Source organism: Protopterus annectens, chromosome 6.part0 (assembly GCF_019279795.1).
Source record: "Protopterus annectens isolate FY-2018-M chromosome 6.part0, PAN1.0, whole genome shotgun sequence".
Taxonomy (NCBI): domain Eukaryota; kingdom Metazoa; phylum Chordata; order Ceratodontiformes; family Protopteridae; genus Protopterus; species Protopterus annectens.
In genome coordinates, this window is record NC_056737.1 from 830,693,157 (window position 1) to 830,713,381 (window position 20,225).

General features: G+C 41.9%; 1 protein-coding gene and 1 non-coding gene across 6 annotated transcripts in view; one reads left to right on the forward strand and one right to left on the reverse strand.

Annotated features, from left to right (window-relative positions):
* The window catches only part of PPP1R13B (protein phosphatase 1 regulatory subunit 13B), a 2,314,431-nt gene that overhangs the window by 1,793,412 nt on the left and 500,794 nt on the right, over positions 1-20,225 (forward strand). The window lies entirely within an intron of this gene.
* On the reverse strand, positions 16,910-17,063 carry LOC122805034. Its single transcript, XR_006365271.1, has one exon. It is a non-coding gene; the product is annotated as a 5.8S ribosomal RNA (ribosomal RNA).

The following is a 20,225-nucleotide window of genomic DNA, read 5'->3' on the forward strand; positions in this document are numbered from 1 at the left end:
TACACAGATGTTTTGGATTAGGGTTGTGGGGCCTCCTCCAACAAAGTCAGGGTATAGGGGGTTGGTCTCCCCTACTACTAGCAGATCATATCAATGTCAAGGAGATGAGAGCCAGGATTCTGGTTTGCTGTGCTCTCCACTCCCTTTGGATCCCTGGCCAGCTAAGGATTTTTACAGTTAATACCACAGTCATGTGGTATAGCAACAAGCAAGGGGCACAAAGTCATACCTTCTTTTCAGGCTGGCTCTACAGGCTTGGAATTTTGCTATCTGCTATCACTTGACCCTTCAGGTGGTTTACACAGTCTAGTGTCAGATACTCTGAGTAGGTACATGGCAGATCCTCATGAATGGATGCTACATAGGGAGGGTGTTCCTGGACATTGTTCATCAGTGGGGTACTCCTCAAGTAAATCTTTTTGCCTCCCATCTGAACTGACAACTTCCCAGGTTCTGTTTGAGTGCCATGTCCTCTGGCTTGGAAAGTGTATGCTTTGTCTTTTTCCTGGAAGGGGGTGTTTTTGTATGCTTATCCCCCTTGTCCTATGTTGCCAAAAGTCTGGCACAGAATCATTTGGGGCACACCCAAAATCTTGCTGGTGGCTCCCTTCTGGCCAAGACAGCATTGGTTCCTCCTTCTCTTCTATCCCATTTGTACTATCCCATCTGTAAAGAATAGTGCAACAGTGATAAGGAAGTACATAGTGCAGGTGTATAAGATTTTACCATAACAGTAGATGTCCTGCTTCTCACTGTTGCAGTGTTCTGTCCCTCCTGCCTACCCCCCAGTTTTCATTTCTGTGATTTTTCTTCTGGCAGAGTGGTCTGTTTTTCGTCTTTCTTTCTTACCTTCCAAGATGCACATGGTAAGCCCTTTCCTCTTGGGTTGCTCTGGTTCTTCTGGGACAATTCAGTTCTGAGGATTAGGTAGTCATATGTCACTTATGTACCTTATGCCTGGGATGTAGGGCATACATCTGATGTACAGTGCGTAGAAGGAGATAAGCCCTTGGTATGCTGAGTAGACATTTGGCTACTCTTGGCAATATATCCCATCTCTAAAGAATGTTGCCAGCAGTGAGAAGTAGGACGTACTGTTTTGTAAGATCTTACACAACTGTACTTTCCTCATATGTAGACAGTTTTCTCATTCAGGATACCTCACTCCAAAATACTGTACAAAACTTAGAATCCACAACCAACCTCTTCCTCAGTCCTAGGATTCAATCTGAACTTCAGGAAATTCACTCTACAACCCACTCAGTCTCTAGTATTTCTTGGATGTCTCCTAAACACTTCCAATTTGGGCACAGCACTGCCATCCTCTCTGTCCCTATCTCTTGCTTGCTTTATGTGAAGAAAGAGCTGTGTTTGTGGATCATCCAGATTAGAATTAAGCCAGCTGTTCCCTTCTGTACCCCCACCCATTCAAAAGGTGTTGGTAGATGCTTCCTTCCTTGCCTGGGGGGATTATTCAGAGGGTTTCATGTTCAGGGTCTGGTGGTCCAAAGAAGACAGGAGCAAACATATAAAAATAAAAGAGATGATTCTCTAGTCTTTCCCCTCCAGACTGTTCAACAGCTTTGGCTCTTCAAATCCTAACAGACAAAAAATGCATCATTTGGTTTATAAACAGAAAGGGGATACAGAGTCTTATCCTCTTTGTAGGCTTGCAGTAATGGCTTGGGACATTGCTGTTCACCATAGCCTTTATATCAAAGCTGTTGACATCACCTTAGAATTAAATTCAATGGCAGATTATTTGAGTAAATACAAGGCAGACTTTCATGAATGGCAGCTTATTTGAGCAGATATAAAGCGGACCCTCATGAATAGTTGCTTAACCAAGAGGTAGTCTTTCAAATTGTCGATCAATGCAGAATCAGTCACTCAGACAGACCTTTTTGTCTCCACACTGAACAGTCAGCTCAGGCGTTTTTTTGCTCCAGAGCTCCATGCAAGAAAGCTTGAAAAATGTATGGCTTCTTACCATTTAAAGGGAAATTCCTACATGTTTTCTCTCCCTTGTCTATAATTCCAAAAGTCATTCTGATGGTTCAGAAAAACAATCTGAGGATATTGAAGCTGACTCCCTTTTGACCAAGATAACATTGGTTCTCCCTTCATTTCCATCTAGACAAGGGCAAACAGCAAAGGTTACCCACAATGATGGACTTGTTCATACAGCAAAAGGGCGTTCTAGTTCATGTAAGCCTGGAGACATGGAACCTCACAGTCTGGATGTTAATCTTCTAAATTCTTTCAGGCATCTTTTCTCTGAGGATATTTTAGAGGTGATAAAGGAAGCAAAAAACTTATTGTATTTCTAAATGGAAGAGATTTTCAGTATGGTGCTGCATCAGAGGTTCTGCTTGTTATAAAACAGAGTGCTCCTTTATCCAGAAAAAAAATTTTGTGCAAGCTGCACATTCCAGGTCTAGCATACACCTCAGGCAGGCTGCATTTTCAGCTGTTTCTCTCTACCTGCCTTTTGATCCTCCTCTTTTTTCACATTATGAGGTCAAGTAGTTTCTTAAAAGGTGTCCTCCATATCTGGTCTCCCAGAAAATCAATTCATCCTTCTCCTTGAGCAAGTATTGTGGCCTTTAAAAGTTAACACTTCCCCCTTTTGAACTTTTTTATTTATTTATTTATTTTTTTAAATTTTCCACTTGGAAGGCAACCATTTTAGTGGCCTTAACGTCTACCAAATGGTCTCTTGAGTTACAAGATATTATAAATGCTGTCCTTTCTAGTTTTTCACAAAGACATGGTAGCCTTCAGTACTAAACCTTCATTTATGCCAAATTTTTTCACTGAGGTATCATTAAATGAATATGACCATCTGCCTGCATTGTTTCCCATTCCTCAAAATAAAGGGAGAGAATCTTGCTGATGACCACAGGCAGCTTAGAACCTACGTGGACATGCCAAAAGCTATAAAAATCTGGCCACTGAGACTGAGGAATCTGAGGAAAAGAAAGTGTGACTTCCAGTTTCTAAACAGACCGTGTCTAGATGGATTCCCCTTTCTGTTTGTTACTGTTATTCCTACCATGGTAGGTTTCTGCAGAGTAAGGTAAAATTACATTCTACCAGATCAGTAGCTTCTTCTGGAGATTTGTTCAAGGATCTTAAGTCTTAATCCATCATGGAGGCAACTACTTAGTTATACGTTCACTAATAATTACAAGATGCATGCATTTTCCAGAGCCAGAACAGGTTTTGCCAGAAGCATCCTTCAGTGATTACTGGACAGTAGCTCTTTTCCTCAGACATCTACTCCATTTGCTGTAAGGCTTTTGGAATAATCCCATAAGTCAGGAGTACTGCAACAGTGATGTGAATATAGCACAGTTGTGTAAGAACTTAACCTAGTTTTGGATGTTCAAGTAGATCACTGTTACAGATGTCTCTCCTTCCAACATTTTTTATTTCTTTATCTATCCATGGCTAAGGTGGATCTTTTACCTTGTTTGGTTCTGAGTTCATCCTCATTTTGTACTACCTCAGCCCTTTTTTCCTGGGGCATGAAATTCTTGAGGATTTTCGGCCATACTGGCAGCTTGTGTGGTTCAGTGGACTATGGGCATTAGCATAGATGATGGTGTTGATGGTTCAAATCTGGAAGTATCCGCATCTTTTCCACTGTATTTGGCATTCATCAGACCTGTCATTGAGTACAATGCCGCTTTGTTATGTACCTAACCAGACATATTCAACAATTAGAATGTCCCCAGAGGTTCCACACTAAAAGAATACAGGGTGTAAGTAAAATGTCCTATGCAGACCACCTCAAGACCTGTATTCTGTCTCCTATAAGTTTTTGAGGGGAGATGTAAGCCTGGCATACAGAGCATTGTCAGACCCCACCGTGATGGACCTCCTGCATATCCTCAAAACAAAACTGCTCCAGAATTACCTATTCTAAAAGACTTAAAAACTTGTCTGTGATATAAATAGGACCTGCTGGAGAGATAGGTATGTATCCCAGAGACTATCCCGTCTATGAAATAGGCTACCCATCTATGTGAAGCAGAGTCTCTCCCTAACCCAATTTAAGTGCAACTTGGACAATTGGATGGGAAACCGGGAATTCATCCCTGGTTTGGCACCAGTGTCTCTAATGGACACAGGTAACCTGTAAATGGTTCATCTCCCAAGCCCATGCTTACACTTATCAAGGGTATCAGAACTTGTCAGAGATTTGAGATGCATGGCTAGGCATAACAAGGCCCTTGTGGTTGTTAGCCTGGTAAACAGCTATGAACCTATGCAATCCTTAAATGCCAGCATGTCGTCTCATGTTCAGATCATAAGTCAGATGTATGATATAGGAAGGAATGTTCCTAAGGTTTTGTAGACTGACTGGACACCCATTATCCTTGGCAGGATCTCTCCATAAGTCTGCAGTACTGCAACAGTGACCTATTGGAACATCTACTGTTATGAAAAGTTTTTACACAGTTGTATTTTAAATGGGAGCTCTAGCAGTTAATCTTACTACTTGGAACCTCCTTTGATGGTCCTAAATTAGGTTGTAGTTCACCAGTCAGGGTTTGCCACTTTTTCAGAAAAGTGTTATGCTTGGGAATGATGATGTGTCCAGACAGTGTACATCATAATGTGACATACTGCTGAATAAGTGTGCATGCCCTAGATCCTGTTAGTTCTTTTTTCCCCCACACTTACAGTTTGGATCTCAGTCTTTGCTGTTGATTGTCAAGTCCTGTTTTTGCATGGCTAAATGTCAGTATCATAAGTTTCCCAGGTGGTCATCAAATCGCCAGAGAAGAGCAACACCTGTAGAGTAGCAGAGAGCAGCATGAAAGCAGTAGCTGCAGCAAGTGCTGTAGGTTCAGCCTGAATGCTTAACTTCGAAAGAGAAATATTAACATATTTCACCAAGCTGTTGGCAGTCAGTAACTCTTCAAAATGAGACCACCAAAAGGTCCCTTCTCACAGCCTCAGGTACTCATTAATGATTGTTGTAAGGGCAAATACTTGGTTGGCATGTTCAGCCTTGAACCTCTTCAAGGTAAGTCTGGTGTTCAGCTGTTCCTCCGTAGTATGCTTATCTTAGACTGTCAAGGTTTTAAGCTCAAACTTGTCCTAAAGCTTTGGCTAAGGGACTTGGAGGCAGAGGAAGTGTGCCTTCACTTTTGCCACAAAAAGATGCATTCCAAGATTGTTGTGCATTCCTTTGTTCAAATGATTAGCTGGCAGTCATTTCTGCCAGCCTGCTGCTTGAGCTTGAGCCCATGAATCACATAGTCATGAATTAGAAGTACTTGGAGTAATGGACTTTTCCTCCTGGAACTAGTCCTAATAGTCCAGCAGTTCCTAGTTCAAGTAGATTCCACATGGTGGTTGTGCTCTAGGGCTTGCTTCTGGAAGTACAGATGCCTTGGAGTTGTTTGCTGTCTGAGGTATAAATATATCTTTTACCTTTAGGGATTTTGGTTTTAAACTGGCACCATTCCTATTTTTGGCTTCTCCCCACTCTGCACTACAGCCTACCTCCAGTTACCAATCCCCCTATACCTGGATCCAGTCTGTCACTTGGTTGTCCTTGTGTAAAATCATTCCTGTGGGTAGATGTGGTCATGGTTCTTTCTTGCAAAGTGTTTCTTATCAAGAGTCACAAGTGTATTATATGGATATTTGTCAGACAACTGTATTTTGTGGGAACTGTCGATGATGCTAAACCCTCATGAGGTTTTTAATCAGAATGACCTTCTGTATCTATTTTATATAGAGTACACCATTTAGTATACATTGTTACACTGATTGCTTTAAATTAGCTGTACAATGAGCATGCTGTGGGATCCAGTTTCATCCTGTCCACCTGGTTCGATTTTTGAGAGTAGAGCTGCTCATCAGAGCTGATCCGGCCACCTTGCTAGTGCTCCTAGCTTTGAACTCCTTCAAGCAACTCTCATAATGTCACTATTCTCAGTCTAATCTCAGATGTTGTCACCTTTGAGTTTGGACAGATCTGAGGTTGTCTGGCATAAGTCCTCCTTATATTTCATTATATTTGTCTGTCTTGGTACTACTCCTTGACAGAATTTTTACTAATGCTGATATTTATAATGATATGTACTTCATTGTCAGTAAAAAAAAAGTAAAATAAAATGAACTTTGCTCAGCTCCTTCACTGATGTTTAGACACAGATGCCTTGCCCCCCCTCTTTCTTATAGTTATAGCTAATTTTCTCAAACTTGTAATGACTTATTATAAAATATATTTTACAATTATTACCTTTGCAGGCTTTTCTTGCTGATATTTTAGTGCATAATTTGGTGGTTGTTTGTTCTTAGGTTAGTGGATTTGCTGTCTTTTTTTATTATACTTCCATATCCAAATATGGAAAAGGGCATCAAGAAATGTGGCCAGTATAACCGTAAACTCCTGTTGCAGGACACCCACAATCTCCAAGTGGTGAGCCTGAGGCCAGGCCACTTTACAGTGGATTTTTCTGTATTCAGATCCCTTTAGGCCTTGGTCTTTAGTAGGGAAAAAAAAATATTTTGAAAGGGCTACTTCCCCTGAAACAGTGAAAGACAACAGTGACAGGGAGAAAGAAGAAAAGCAAGGCGAGGAAAAAGAAAGATAAGGAAAGGAAGTCAAGTAAAGGAAGTTGAAGACAGGCACCAGTTCAGCACAGAAGTTGCCCAGGCTAGGCTCCCGTCATCCACAACTGGCATTGACCTCAGTGATCTCCACTTCGCCTCCTTCTGAGCACTGCTTGATCAGAGTAGATTGTCATCCAGGACTAATCATCGAAAAAGATGGTCAGTAGACACTTCTCTGAGAAAGAGCTTTCATAGCTAGTGACTTCATGTCTTCTTCCTAAATTCTCCTTTATGTCAACCAGGTTCTTTTGCAGTGCTTCAGACTTGGACTGGGATCAAATGATGAGAACCTTTCTGAAGACTCTGATTAAAATGGCTGTGATTGAGTCACTCTCTGTCTTTAGGGCAGGTTGTGTTGGCCCACATCCCCTATAATGGCTCACTCCCTGGTTCTTGTTTCTACACCAGTGGTTTTGAAGGTGAAAGCGCAACAGGAAACTGTCAGCTCTGGTAACTGTTGGTGTTGTTACCTCTGTGCAAGCCATCATACATCCAACTCATTCATTTTTGCAACTATGCAGATAACTTCAAGGCATCTTTCACCAATACCCTTATGATAGATTCTCTTTATGTGTACCCAAGGAGAAAGAGGAATTACAGAAGAGTGAACAGGAAGGAAAGAAGATATAATTTGAGACTCCTGAAAGACTCTATAACAGAATTCAGAAGGGGTCCAAGTCCTTATGGTTTAGAAAATCAGACAGTCCTTGGAATCCTCTTCTGATAGGTGTGGTCATGGCAGAGGAAGCCCCTTTAATGGACACCAACCTTGAGGGTAGAGGAGGTCCACAGAACCAAATTTCAGGGGTCCCTTCTCAGGCAAACAATCACAATGTCCCTGAAGTCTTTTCTAACTGCTGTCCTCTGGAGGCATTTGGGAGATGGCCTTATCTATTCACTCAGCTGTGTTGATGTCCATCATGCAGTACACTTGGGTGAGAGAAATCATATCATGAGACTCTGCAATACCCTTTTCTCATCACCTAACTCAAGCCTGTACCACTCACAGACATCCAACATCCCTAGTACAGAGGGGCAATAAAAGAGAGAGCAGTTCTTTTTAAAAAAGAGCTATGAAGGAGTCCCACCAGTCCAGAGACTGTCAGAAATCTGTTAAAAGATTCTTTTTTGTTCCAGACCATCACAGGACACACACACACACACACACACACACACACACTCACGCATCTATACCTACAGGCACTTTGGAGGATTGCTTATTAATCTTCAACATATTTTTAGAGGAGGAGTCTAGCTTCTTTTGAAGATCTTTTTGGTATCTGTTAGCACTAATGTTAAAAGGAGAAACATAATTGATGGAGAGTTTCATTGAAACAGTCAAATGGAGAAGGAAGGAAAGTTTGTAACGATGTTTCAAGAAAAGCAGCACAGTAAGAAATTAATATCTTGGGCCTCAGGGAGAGAGTTGGAAAAACAAAAAAGTCATAAAGGAAGACAGTCATCTTCTCAGGAGGTGACAGAGTGCGGGCCTGCAGACTAGATTATTTGTGAGAAGAGAGTATGGCAGCATGGAAATAAAAAGCTAAATATTGGGTCATACTCTTGAGAAGATGATTTTGGGTGATGAAAGAGAAACCAAGTGATCTGAAGGAGCACATGGCAAGCAGTGCTACTTTTAAGTTGTTTCTTTTTATACCATGTGCATATGCAGTGTAGCCGGGTAGTGAAGACTGGCTAAAAAAAAAAAAAGATACCTTATTTTAGAAACTGTCCTTTATGTGTGACCTGTAACCATTTATTCCACTTTTTTTGCCATCTGTTTTCTGTGGTTGATGACCCCTTCTCAACTCTGCAGTATCTCTCATAAACAAAGATCTGTGATTGGTAAGTCCCAAGTGGATCAGGTGATGTACAGGGAACCCAGCAGTCAAGCATTAAAATCAACAGTTCAAGTCCCATATATTTTCTAGTGTGGGTGTAACATTGCTACTTAGACAAAGCAAATGCAGTCCCTGGATAGTCCTTTCATGGTGTGTGTCGAAATGAGTGAGTGGTTGTATATGTCTTTATATTTTTGTGGGTTTTCTCTGGGTATTTTTCTTCCCACCTCAAAAAACATGCTGGTCGATTACCTCCTTTAAAGCGTTAAACTGTTTTGCACTTAACCATTGCCCTGTCAACTGGGATTGGATTGGTTTATTCAGTTTGTAACAGAATTTTATTCCATTTTGTCTTATAAATGCGTTTGTTAACTTTTTCAGCTAGTGTTGTTTGTAGCAAACTAATGTGGATAGTGAATAGCCACTTCTGACTTGTACAACAGCCTTACTATCCAGACAGAAAAACAGTAGCATTATAAAACAGTGACAGCAGAACAATTGAAAATTAAAATGGGTAAAATGCTTGGTACTTGCTAAGTGGCAAAAAAGTTCTTTAAGCGATAAAGCTACTAAAGTAAGTAAGCTGTCAGACTCATCTGAAAACTAGTTCTTTGAATATAGTTCATTTCTTACTACTTATACTGTTGATTTCATGATGACTTGTCTTTAGGTCTTCTAGGGATTCTTTTCATTCTGGCATATCTTTCCAGATATAAGGAAAATAAGTCATTACAGCTGAATTATTGACAGTATTTCATCCCATAGTAAGTTTGTTAGGGCCTAATTGTGGATTGGAGTCCAAAATAACTAGAAGGCACTTTCGTCTTTAAAAAAAAAGAAAAATCTATAATCGCGTCACTGGATTTTCCTGTCTCTACTACTGACTAGCACAGGCAACTCATGCATTGTGTGTGGATTTGACAACACTGAAGATAGGCTCGAAGGGGTTGAAAAACAGTTAAGTACTTTTATATCAGCATGTATATGAAGAAGGTTTCATGTACACGTTGCAGACATTGGTATTAAACAACTAGCACCTGTTAATAAGGTGATAGCTGCTTACTGAGAACTTTCCAAAAACATATGTGCAGAGTAGTAATCCAAAAACAATTGGACATTTTCATAGATTCATAGGTAAGTACTAGGCTAGGTGTCTTTGAAGGCCATTTTAAGCCTAACCAATTTCCCTTTTTGTGCTCAAATTAACCTATCCCATTTGGTTAGAGATTGGCCATGCCCATCCCATGGTTGATAATTATATATTGCCCCTGATGAGAATTAACTGGAGTCATACCATAGATAATTTGAGGGGACACATGCATGGTATAAAGCATTTAAGAGCTGCTTTTGTGTATTAGTAGTAGTGGGGGTAAATTTTCTGTTTCTCATCCATAGATCCAAGTTGCGCTTGAATATGAATGGTGATGAATTTTGTTTTATGTTGACGGGGAGACTGATCCAGGGCAGCAGTTTCCTCTGCAAGATATACCTGTTCCTTCAAACCATTCTGTTGATGTTGCAGAAGAGGTTTTTATTCCTAGACTGAGTATTTCTGATGCCATTTGACTTGCTGATGTGCAGTAAATCCATTACTAGTAGGTTGGAGGATGCCTTGCATGCCAGACACAGGTCACCTCTTAGCAGTCTGGAAGATGCCAAGTATAGTGATAGGACTTTGAGTCAGTCCATGTAAGGCTTGTTGTTTAGACCTTGTTTCCTTTTAGTAGGTATCTCTGTGGTAGTTCCAGATGTTCTTCTTGTTTCACTGTTGCAGTCATTACATTTGGGTAATCTGCTGGCTGGTTGCCCTCAGTCAGCCTGATTAACAAAGTCTTGGGTCCTGCGTCGGTTGTGTCCCTTCTTCCATGATGTCAGGTCGTCAGGGGTATAAAACATGCAGCCGACGCCGTTATTCTAATCTTTCTTGCCGTGCAGTGCCTGAAGCAGAAGCAGTTCGCAAGTGCCGGTCGGCTGACTCCTGAAATTTTCATTTACGAGTTTCAGAACTGAAGTCTTCAACTTAAAGCTAAGTACCCCATTGGGGAAACTTTTTCTTGCTACTTCCGATGTCTGTAAAGTTAATAATTGCATTACTTGTGGAAAGCAAGTACCTCATAAGGATTTTCATCTGTACTGTATTCCTTGCCTAGGCCCTGACCATGACTTACCTTGCTGTCAGTTTTGTGCTTTATTTAATCAGCGCACTATCCGTCGTCGGTACATTTTTGCCTCTAAATATTTCGGTTCTCTGTTTAATTATCCAGAAATGACATCAGTTAGACATCCGACTACTAGGATTCCGAAAAAACACAAAGAAAAAGACAGAGACAGGCTGTCAAGGTCCAAAACCGCCGACGACGCTTCTCCTAAGCCAGTCACCAGTTCGCTGGTACTCAGTGAGGCACTTTCGCAGCCCCTGATACCCGCTAAGTCTGACTCACAGGCCTCTACTGAGACCCATTCGGAGTCCGGTATGCCGCAAGATGCTTCACCTATGGAACCCGCGGATGTCTCTACCTTGGATGGGTCAGGAGCCGCTGTGCAGGCACCGGCTTCTGAGGGTGTATTCAGGCCTACGGACTTGCTTATTAAACCCACTCCACCTACTATACTAAGGCCTAAATCTCGATCTATGTCTAAAAAACCGACGCCCAAGCCACACGTTCAGCCCCTATGCCTAAAAAAACAAATTATCAAAATGGCTGAAGATCTTATTACTCTAATCAGGGGTAGTCAAACCCCCCCCCCCACACTTCTAAAAGGCCTAGGGCTGAGCTTGATTATGTATCTTCTGATCAGGACTCTGTTTCTTCTGATTCTTCTAATGACCTGGATTTGTCCATCCCTATTTGTGAGGATTCTGATGCAGAGGATTCCATTCCCTCTGATTCCCCCCCTGAGGACATTTCTTTTGGGGAAACTTTACATACCTTAAGGGAGCATTTCCACTGGGAAAGTCAGGAATTATCTGAATCAAAAAAGAGGCTTAGGGATTTCCTTCTTCTACCTCGGCATAGGCCTTTGGCTATACCTTCTCTACTAGATATTGTTGATGATGTGTTTTCAGAATCCAGTATGGCCCCTGATTCCCTGCCTCCGGCTCCTAGTAAACCTGACAGATACTACAGGGTTCCTGAGTCACACAAGTTCCTTTTCAAAAATTCTGTTGCGGATCCAGAAACCATTTCTCAGGGGCCCAAGGGCATTAAGGCTTCCACTGCTAAAAATCCTACCCCTTCTGATAGAGACTCCGGGGCGCTGGATAGATGGGATAAAAAGGTTTATACTTCTGCAACCTTGGCAATCAGGGCTTTAAACTGCCATTTTCATATGTTAAAATATCAACAGCATATTATTGGACTGCTTAAACAGAAAATGATGTTGATTTCTGACTGTGTGGAAAATAAAGATTTACAGGATGTATTGCATTCTGCTGAACAAGTTGGAAAACATACTTTGCAATGTGGTTTTGATTCCTTAGAGGCTTCTTGCAGGGCTGCTGTGACTGGGTCTGTGCTTAGAAGGCATGCTTGGCTTAAGGAGCAATCTCTGCCTGATCATGTTAAACCAAAATTGTTGGATGCTCCTTTACATCAGGACCGCCTGTTTGGCAATAAGGCTGAAGAAGTTCTAAAAAAGACGGAAGATGAAGCTAAATCTATGCAAACTGTAAAATGTTTCTTACAAGTGCAACCTCCAAGATTTAGTAGGCACTGGCCTACTAAGAATTGGTTCTTTCCAGCTCCTTCCAGATCCTCTCAAGCCAAACCCAGACACACCAAAAACTCCAAGTTTCAGTCCCAGGGGATTCTCAGAACTAAGCAATGGTGGCCTCCACCACCAAATCTGAAAATAACAAGACCCCCCACTATGGTAAACAGTCTCAATGACTTTCCTTTAAAATTACCAAGCACTTACCTTTTAGCCGCCCCTTTGGGGGGAAAATTGCTCTTCATGCAAAGAACTGGGAACTCATAACTCAGGACAAATGGGTTCAAAATATAGTGTCCCAGGGATACAGATTTCATTTCCACACATTGCCAACACCAAACGGGTGGCCAGACCTGCCCCCAAATCAGTGGGCAGAGGCTCAAAAACAAGTACTTTCCCTCTTAAACATGGGGGCTATTCAGCCGATACCAGAAGAGGAAAAGGGACAAGATTTCTATTCCAGGCTTTTCCTGGTACCCAGAAAAGACAAATCATGGTGTCCAATTCTGGACGTGTCTGTTCTAAACACCTTTCTGGACATTCCAAAATTCAAGATGCTGACTCTTCACCAGTGACTTCCTATGCTAGACAAAGATGCTTGGTTGGCAACTCTAGATTTAAAAGAAGCTTATTTGCATATCCCAATCAGGGGAATCTTGCAGAAGATACCTACGCTTCAAAGCAGGCTACTTGCATTATCAGTTCTCTGCACTGCCCTTTGGCTTGTCTACTGCACCCAGGGTATTCACAAAGTGCCTGGCTCCAGTAATTGCATTTTGCAGGCAAAGAAATATTCAAATATATTCATACCTGGATGATTGTCTAATTCAGGCAGAAAACCAGGCCATACTTTTAAATCATCTGGCGTTTGTAAAAAGGGTTCTAACTTCTCTGGGGTACACCATAAATGAAAATAAATCACAACTGGTACCCTCTCAACAGATTACATTCCTGGGTGCAAGCTTGAATACAACTGCCCAGCTGGCTTTCCTCACGCCAGAAAAGCAAATTCATTTGGTAACTTACTTCAAACAAGTGGCCACAAAAACCCTGCTTTCTGCAAGACAAATACTGCAAGCCTTGGGGTTCATGGCCTCCTGCATTCTTCTAATTCCATATGCAAGACTGCATATGAGGAAACTTCAGTGGTACTTAAAAAGTCTATGGAGTCAACATTGTCACAGCTTGGAAACAATGATTCCTGTCGTACCTTGCCTACGCCTGGAGTTCCTATGGTGGGCACAGGCCTGCCACCAAAACAATGAACTTCCATTCACACTACCCCCTGCCGGCCAAACCCTAACTACAAACGCATCAGACTATGCATGGGCTGCTCACCTGGCAGGGAAGTGCATTCAGAGCAAATGGAACCCAAATCAAATGCACCTACATATCAATCAAAAAGAACTGTTAGCTGTACAGAATGCTCTGACAGCCTTCAAGGGCTACATTCTTCCAGGTCAACTAATGGTAAAGACGGACAACACCACGGTTATGCGGTACATAAACAAGCCAGGGGGTACACATTCCCTACCCCCTCTGCAGACTAGCCATGGCATTGTGGAACACAGCCTTGAGCTGCCAAGTGCACCTACAAGCTCAATTCCTGCCAGGAAAATTGAATACACTGGCAGACGGACTAAGCAGAAATCTCATGGACCCACATGAGTGGAAACTGGAACCACAAATTTTCAACATGTTAACAAGCAAATGGGGGAGCCCAGACATAGATCCATTTGTAAAATACAATAAGACACAAAAAAGTACTGGAATAGTCCAGACTTAGGAACTGCAAGTTGGTATAACCACACACACCGACTATTTGACCTAGGTTTCGTCTTTAATTACAGACTTCTTCAGAACAATGAATTATAAAAACATTGAGCATTAAGTACACTTGTATTAATTGGATAATTGATCTTAATTGATCTCAATTAATTTAGTTTAACCCAAGCTACATAATTTTAAAACAAATAAAATACATTAAGGCAACTACAAAACATTTTTAAATCATAATTATACTATTATATACACTCTAAAATGTTTTATTATTTTACAAACAGAGACTTTAACAAAGAGATAAAAGCATTAATTATCCCTTAATATGTTTCAACTTTAATATAGGGGCAATACTAATGCTATCATTTATGCCTGGAAACACTGTAGCATTTAATTTTAACTGCCATTTCATTTCACAGATATCAAGGTGAACATCTAAAATTCCACCTTGACTGTCTTTATTAATATGTTGTATCACACAAAATTTAAACTGATGCCCGTTATTTTGTTCTATATGTCTAACTAATGCATTGGTTTTCCTCATATGTTTGATATCCATAATATGTTCACTAATTTTAAATGTTCTACAAGTTTTTCGTACATAAAATGCTAAGCATTGACAACACTTTGCTAAATAAACAACATTTTTTGTGCCACAATCATAATGCCCATACAAACTGATGCCCATATCAGCCACCACTATTTTGGAATCTGTAGGCATAATGTACTGGGACATGCCGCATCTCCCACATTTAAAATTACCTTTAACCCTACTTGTGTTATTTATTTCACCCATACCCCAACTATTTCTTTCAAACAGTTGTTTAAAGGATTTTCCTTTTCTATATACATATTTTGGTGAATTACTTAATTTATTCCATACCATGCAATCAAGTTTTAACAATCTCCAGTTATTATGTATAATGTCTACTATATGCTGAGAATCATAAGAATAAGTAGTGATGAAATAAATATCCAAAACATTTGTTCCACAATTTTCTTTAATATTTTTTATATTAACATCATCTCTTTTTTCTATGGAACCACTTATCCTTTCACTATTTTCAATGGGCTTATTAATACCATTATTGTTATTCTGTGAAATATTCTCACTATTACTCATAGTTAATAAAGCCCTATAAGTACCATTATTTCTTTTTCGCTTCACTTCACTACTAATAGATTCACACAACATTGTGGGATATCCTCTCTTAATAAACATACCTTTTATAAAGTCCACTTCACTTAAGAATTCTTGTTCATTACTAACCATTCTGGCTGCTCTAACCATCTGATCCTTAACTATAGCCTTTTTCTGATGGTTAGGATGCCAGCTTTGGTAATTTATGTATGAATTTGAAAAGGCGGGCTTTCAGTATATGCCAGAAATTAAATTTTTTTTAGTTTTATCAACTTTCAACTGTACATCCAAATAAGACAATTTATCTTGACTATATGCATAAGTAAATTTCAAAAATTGCACCGTGTTGTTTATATAATCCATGAACATTTTAATTTTTTCAACACTACCCTCCCATGTCACAAAAATATCATCTAAAAAGTGGGTATAATGTTTAATATATGGTTTAAATTCACTAGAGAACACATATTGCTGTTCCCAAAAGGACATTACATAATTAGCATATATGGGGGCACATGCTGCCCCCATTGCCACTCCTATATTTTGCTTAAAGTAATGATCTTCAAAAAATATATAATTATTGTTTAACACTACTTCCATTAAGGTATAAACACATTGATGTGGTCTTGATCATACATCCCTGTCAAAAATAATTGATTTTCAAGCCATTCTAGGCCTAATTCACTAGGAATTACCGAAAACAAATTGCATACATCAATGGTAAGCAATACTGTGTGTTCGCTAATCCTAACTACATTGTTTCTCAAAAAAATTCCATGAATCTTTCGTAATATAGTCAAATTTCTTTATTCCTTTTTATAGATGGAAATCCAAAAACTTACTAATGAAGCATGTTTTACTTCTTTTTCCATGTACTATAGGCCTAAATTTAATGTTATCCAGCCCTTTATGTATTTTTGGAATCCCAAAAATGTTGCTGACCATTGGATATTCATTTCTTAAATAATGGTACTCCGCCTCATCAGTTTGACCCTGCATTAGTAAATCTTCTATCAATAAATCAATTTTAGAATATGCTATATGTACCTAGATCTATTTGCCTCCCCCCAGAACTACCAGTTGGACAAATTTTGCACAAAGATTCCCCACAAAAAAACCTGGAAAGTGGAAGCTCTGCCCTTCAGCTGGAAAAGCCTATCAGTCTACGCCTTTCCCCCTCTGCCTCTGCTCGCCAAAGTTCTGCTAAAAGTCAAACAGGAAAAACCAAGAATGATTTTGATTGCTCCAGACTGGCCACGCCAACACTGGTACCCACTCCTGTGCAGTGTGTCACAAATATCTCCCTGGCACCTGCCTCAGACACCTTCCTAGTTTTGTTTTGGAGAAGTTCACTCTACCTCCTTTCAAGCCAGCTGCTACTGCAGACTTCATAGGTTCATAGGTAGGTACTAGGCTATCGGCCCAAGGGCCTACATAAGCCTAGCCAACAAGGTTCCCTAGCTTACGCCACCCAAGAAAGTTATTTTCCTGTACCACTGTCGAGCAGAGACAGAAGTGATCCCCAGGGTGTATTTCCTATTTCCCATCCACTCATCAAGATTTTTTCTTGAAGAGTGCTAATGAAGCACCGACAGCCTCCGGGGGGGGGGGTGGGCCGGACGCGCACCTGCTCCCTCCCGTCCTCGGACGGGCTTCCTGGCTCGAGGCGGTGGGGGGACTCATCTCCTCCATCCGCATCTCTCCCTGGGGGGACGGGGGGCCGTCACGGGCTCCCTCGACTCCCCAGCCTCGCCCTCCGCGGGGGCCGGACGACCCCCTGGGGCGATGGAAGGTACAATGACCCTCAGACAGGTGTAGCCCCAGGAGTAACACGGGGCCGCAAAGTGTGTTCGAAGTGTCAATGATCAATGTGTCCTGCAATTCACATTAGTTCTGGCAGCTAGCTGCGTTCTTCATCGACGCACAAGCCGAGTGATCCACCGCTCAGAGTCGTATTGCTTCTCGTCCGCCGGGGGGTACCCCCGCCCGGCATCGCACCCCGAGACGAGCACGTGAGGTTTCACGGGCGCCTGGACTGGGGTTACTGGCCCCGTGCCGTGGGACAGCAGGGAGTCCCGCGGCGGCCGGCGCACAGCCGCACCGCCGACATTCCGGGTCTTTGAACCACATGGGGCATCCTCCGCAAGTACCCGCGACCGACATCGAGGGGAGAGGACTCCGTTGTGCCACCCCCGGGGGTGGCCCCGCGCAGCCGGAGGGGAGACCGCCACCCTCTCCCTCCAGCCGCGTGGGGAGCCAGCTTCCTCTGGGGCGCATGGCGGTCCGCACCACCGCCATCCCCTTGTGGCGGCGGAGGGGCACCCGCACCTCCCGCCGTGCCGGCGGACCCCCCTCCCTCCCACCACTGGGAGGCGAGGGGGGGGTGGGATGCCACCCCTTGCTCTCGTGCTCACTCCCCTCTCCCTCCCCCCGGGAGCCACGGGCTCGGGGAGCGCGGAGAGACGGGAGTCCGAGAGAGATACTGAGGGTCGGGGCGGCTGAGCGTGAGAGGCCTTGGTACCCGGGGACGGCGCCGTCCCGGGACCCTCTGCATTAATGATCCTTCCGCAGGTTCACCTACGGAAACCTTGTTACGACTTTTACTTCCTCTAATGCTTACCACTCCCACTGATAAGCTAGAAGGCTTCCCTCCAACACAGAAAGGCTTGGGGGGCTCAGAAGCTTACAAACAGTCTTAGATGCAGCAAATCTGTAAAATTTCTTTCTTGGAAAACAGACTTCTTTTAGCAATCACTTCAGCTAGAAGGATATCTGAATTACAGGCCCTTATGGCAGTGGACCTTTCATCATATTTCATGCAGACAGGGTATCTCTTAAGGGCCACTCTATCCTTCATGCCCAAGGTGATTTCCAGTGTGGCTCTTAATCAGTCCATTCATTTGCCAACCTTCTATCCCAATCCAGAGAACAAAGGTGAACGGATTCTGCATTTGTTGGACGTGCACAGACAACTTAGATTCAACTTGGACAGAACTAAACTTCGAAAAAAATCTGAACAATTGTGAGCAGCATTTGCTGCTGGGGCAGAGGGGAAGGCTATTTCAAAACAAACCATTTCTAAATGGATAAGCCATTGCATTAATTTCTGCTATAAGCACCATGTAAAACCTATTCCCCAGGGCATCAGATCGCATTCCACCAGGGCTGCATCTACTTCTGCAGCCTTTCTCAGAGGTGTTCCTACCAAGAATATTCTAGAAGCTGCTACCTGGAGTTCTGTACATACTTTCACCAAGCATTATCATTTACCAATTTTCTCTAAATCCAGAGCTGGCTTTGCCACTGCTGTCTTGCAGGGCCTTATAGCTGGTCCTAATGCTGTATAATTTCCTTCTCCCAACCATAGCTTTGGGAATCTACCCAAATGTAATGACTGCAACAGTGAAACACAAAGAACATAGTACAGTTGTGTACACTTACCATAAATGTAGATGTTAGAGTGTATTCACTGTTGCAGTCCTGGCTACCCTCCCTCCAGCCCCCTGTTTTTCTCTGGCTATACCTCTACTTTCTTTTACTATACTTAAAAGCGTTTTTGGTGTATTTGCTTTTGTTTGGAGGCATATTTTTGTGTTTTAAATTTTATTTGCTCCCCATATGGGGGGCACCTGACATCTGGGGCAAGAAAAACTGATGTAATGGCGTCGGCTGCATGTTTCATACCCCTGACGACCTGATGTCATGGAAGAAGGGACAGCAACTGACGCAGGACCCAAGACTTTGTTAATCAGGCCGACTGAGGGCAACCTGCCAGCAGATTACCCAAATGTAATGACTGCAACAGTGAATACACTCGAACATCTACATTTATGGTAAGTGTACACAACTGTACTTTATTGCATGTGTCTGGGCAGATTTATGCCAAAGGGAGCATTATGTTCAACGGTTAGCCTAATGAGGACTGCATAAAGGGAAGCAATGACATCCCTAGATCAAGATACCATTTATTTATTTATAAGCTGTACAGTATCGAAGGACTTTCTTACAGCACTAGGTATGTTGGTCAAAAGTTAGGTCACTCTGCACATAAGTTCCTAAATCCTGAACAATTGGGTCGACTCTCAGGGCATATTAATGTGATAGCTCCCTGGGATACATGACTTCCCAAAGGATACAGTAATACATTTTTTGGCATTTAGTTTCACCCAGTGATTTGGGCACCAGTTTATTTGTTACAAATGCAGGATGGTAAAGTTATTTGGGGATTCAGTGGCTGCCCCTAGCTTGCAGTCATCTGCAAACTTAGTCAGACAGAGCCTTTTTGTATTTGCTTTTATTTCAGAAAACTAGATGTCAAACAGGAGACATCCCAGCACAGCACGCTTGAGGTCTCCATTGGTGACCAGCCTCCTTGTGGAGGTAACTTCCCGTACTTTTGGGCTTCATTGATGGATGCAAGAAGCTAGATGTTAATAGTCCATATGGATTATTGCCTTTCCTCATTTAACTTATTCAAATAAAGTTAATGATTAAATAACTGTTTTCTGCATCTGTGTGTATAGTAGTAGTGGAATTGTTGCAGGCAGATAGAAAGGGGTGGAATATTATATATCTGAAAAAGGTATATGCTGTTGCCGAACACTCGTGGGGACATTGCCACTCTGAAGTGAGGTGCATTAGTTGTGAAAGCAGCAGGAAAAAATGTAAAGAGAAAGATAATAGGGAGAAATTGAAATTGGTAGAATGCATGGGAATTCTGTGGAGAATTAGCAAGGCACACTGGCAGAGCTAAAGAGGCAAATGGGCATAAGTAGCAAAAGGAGTTGTAAACAAAGTGTTGGACTACCTGCTTGTTTAATATAGAGTGTAGGAGTAGAAAGGGTGCACGTGGTAGAATATGGCCTTAAAAATAATGTGGAAGCATAAAGGGACAGATGGTACTTGATTCATTTGAAAACTTGAAGAAGAAATAAAGACTATATGAAGAGATACAGGCTAGGTGATAAGAAATTGTGGGGATTCAGAAAGTGTACTCAAGAGAAGAATGAGGAGAAGAAAGGGGCAAAAGAAGGGAAGAGAGAAAGTTCAAGTAAGTAGCTAAAAGAAAAAGTAGAGGTGAATAGCTTAAGTGCATATTACTATTGCATGGGGGG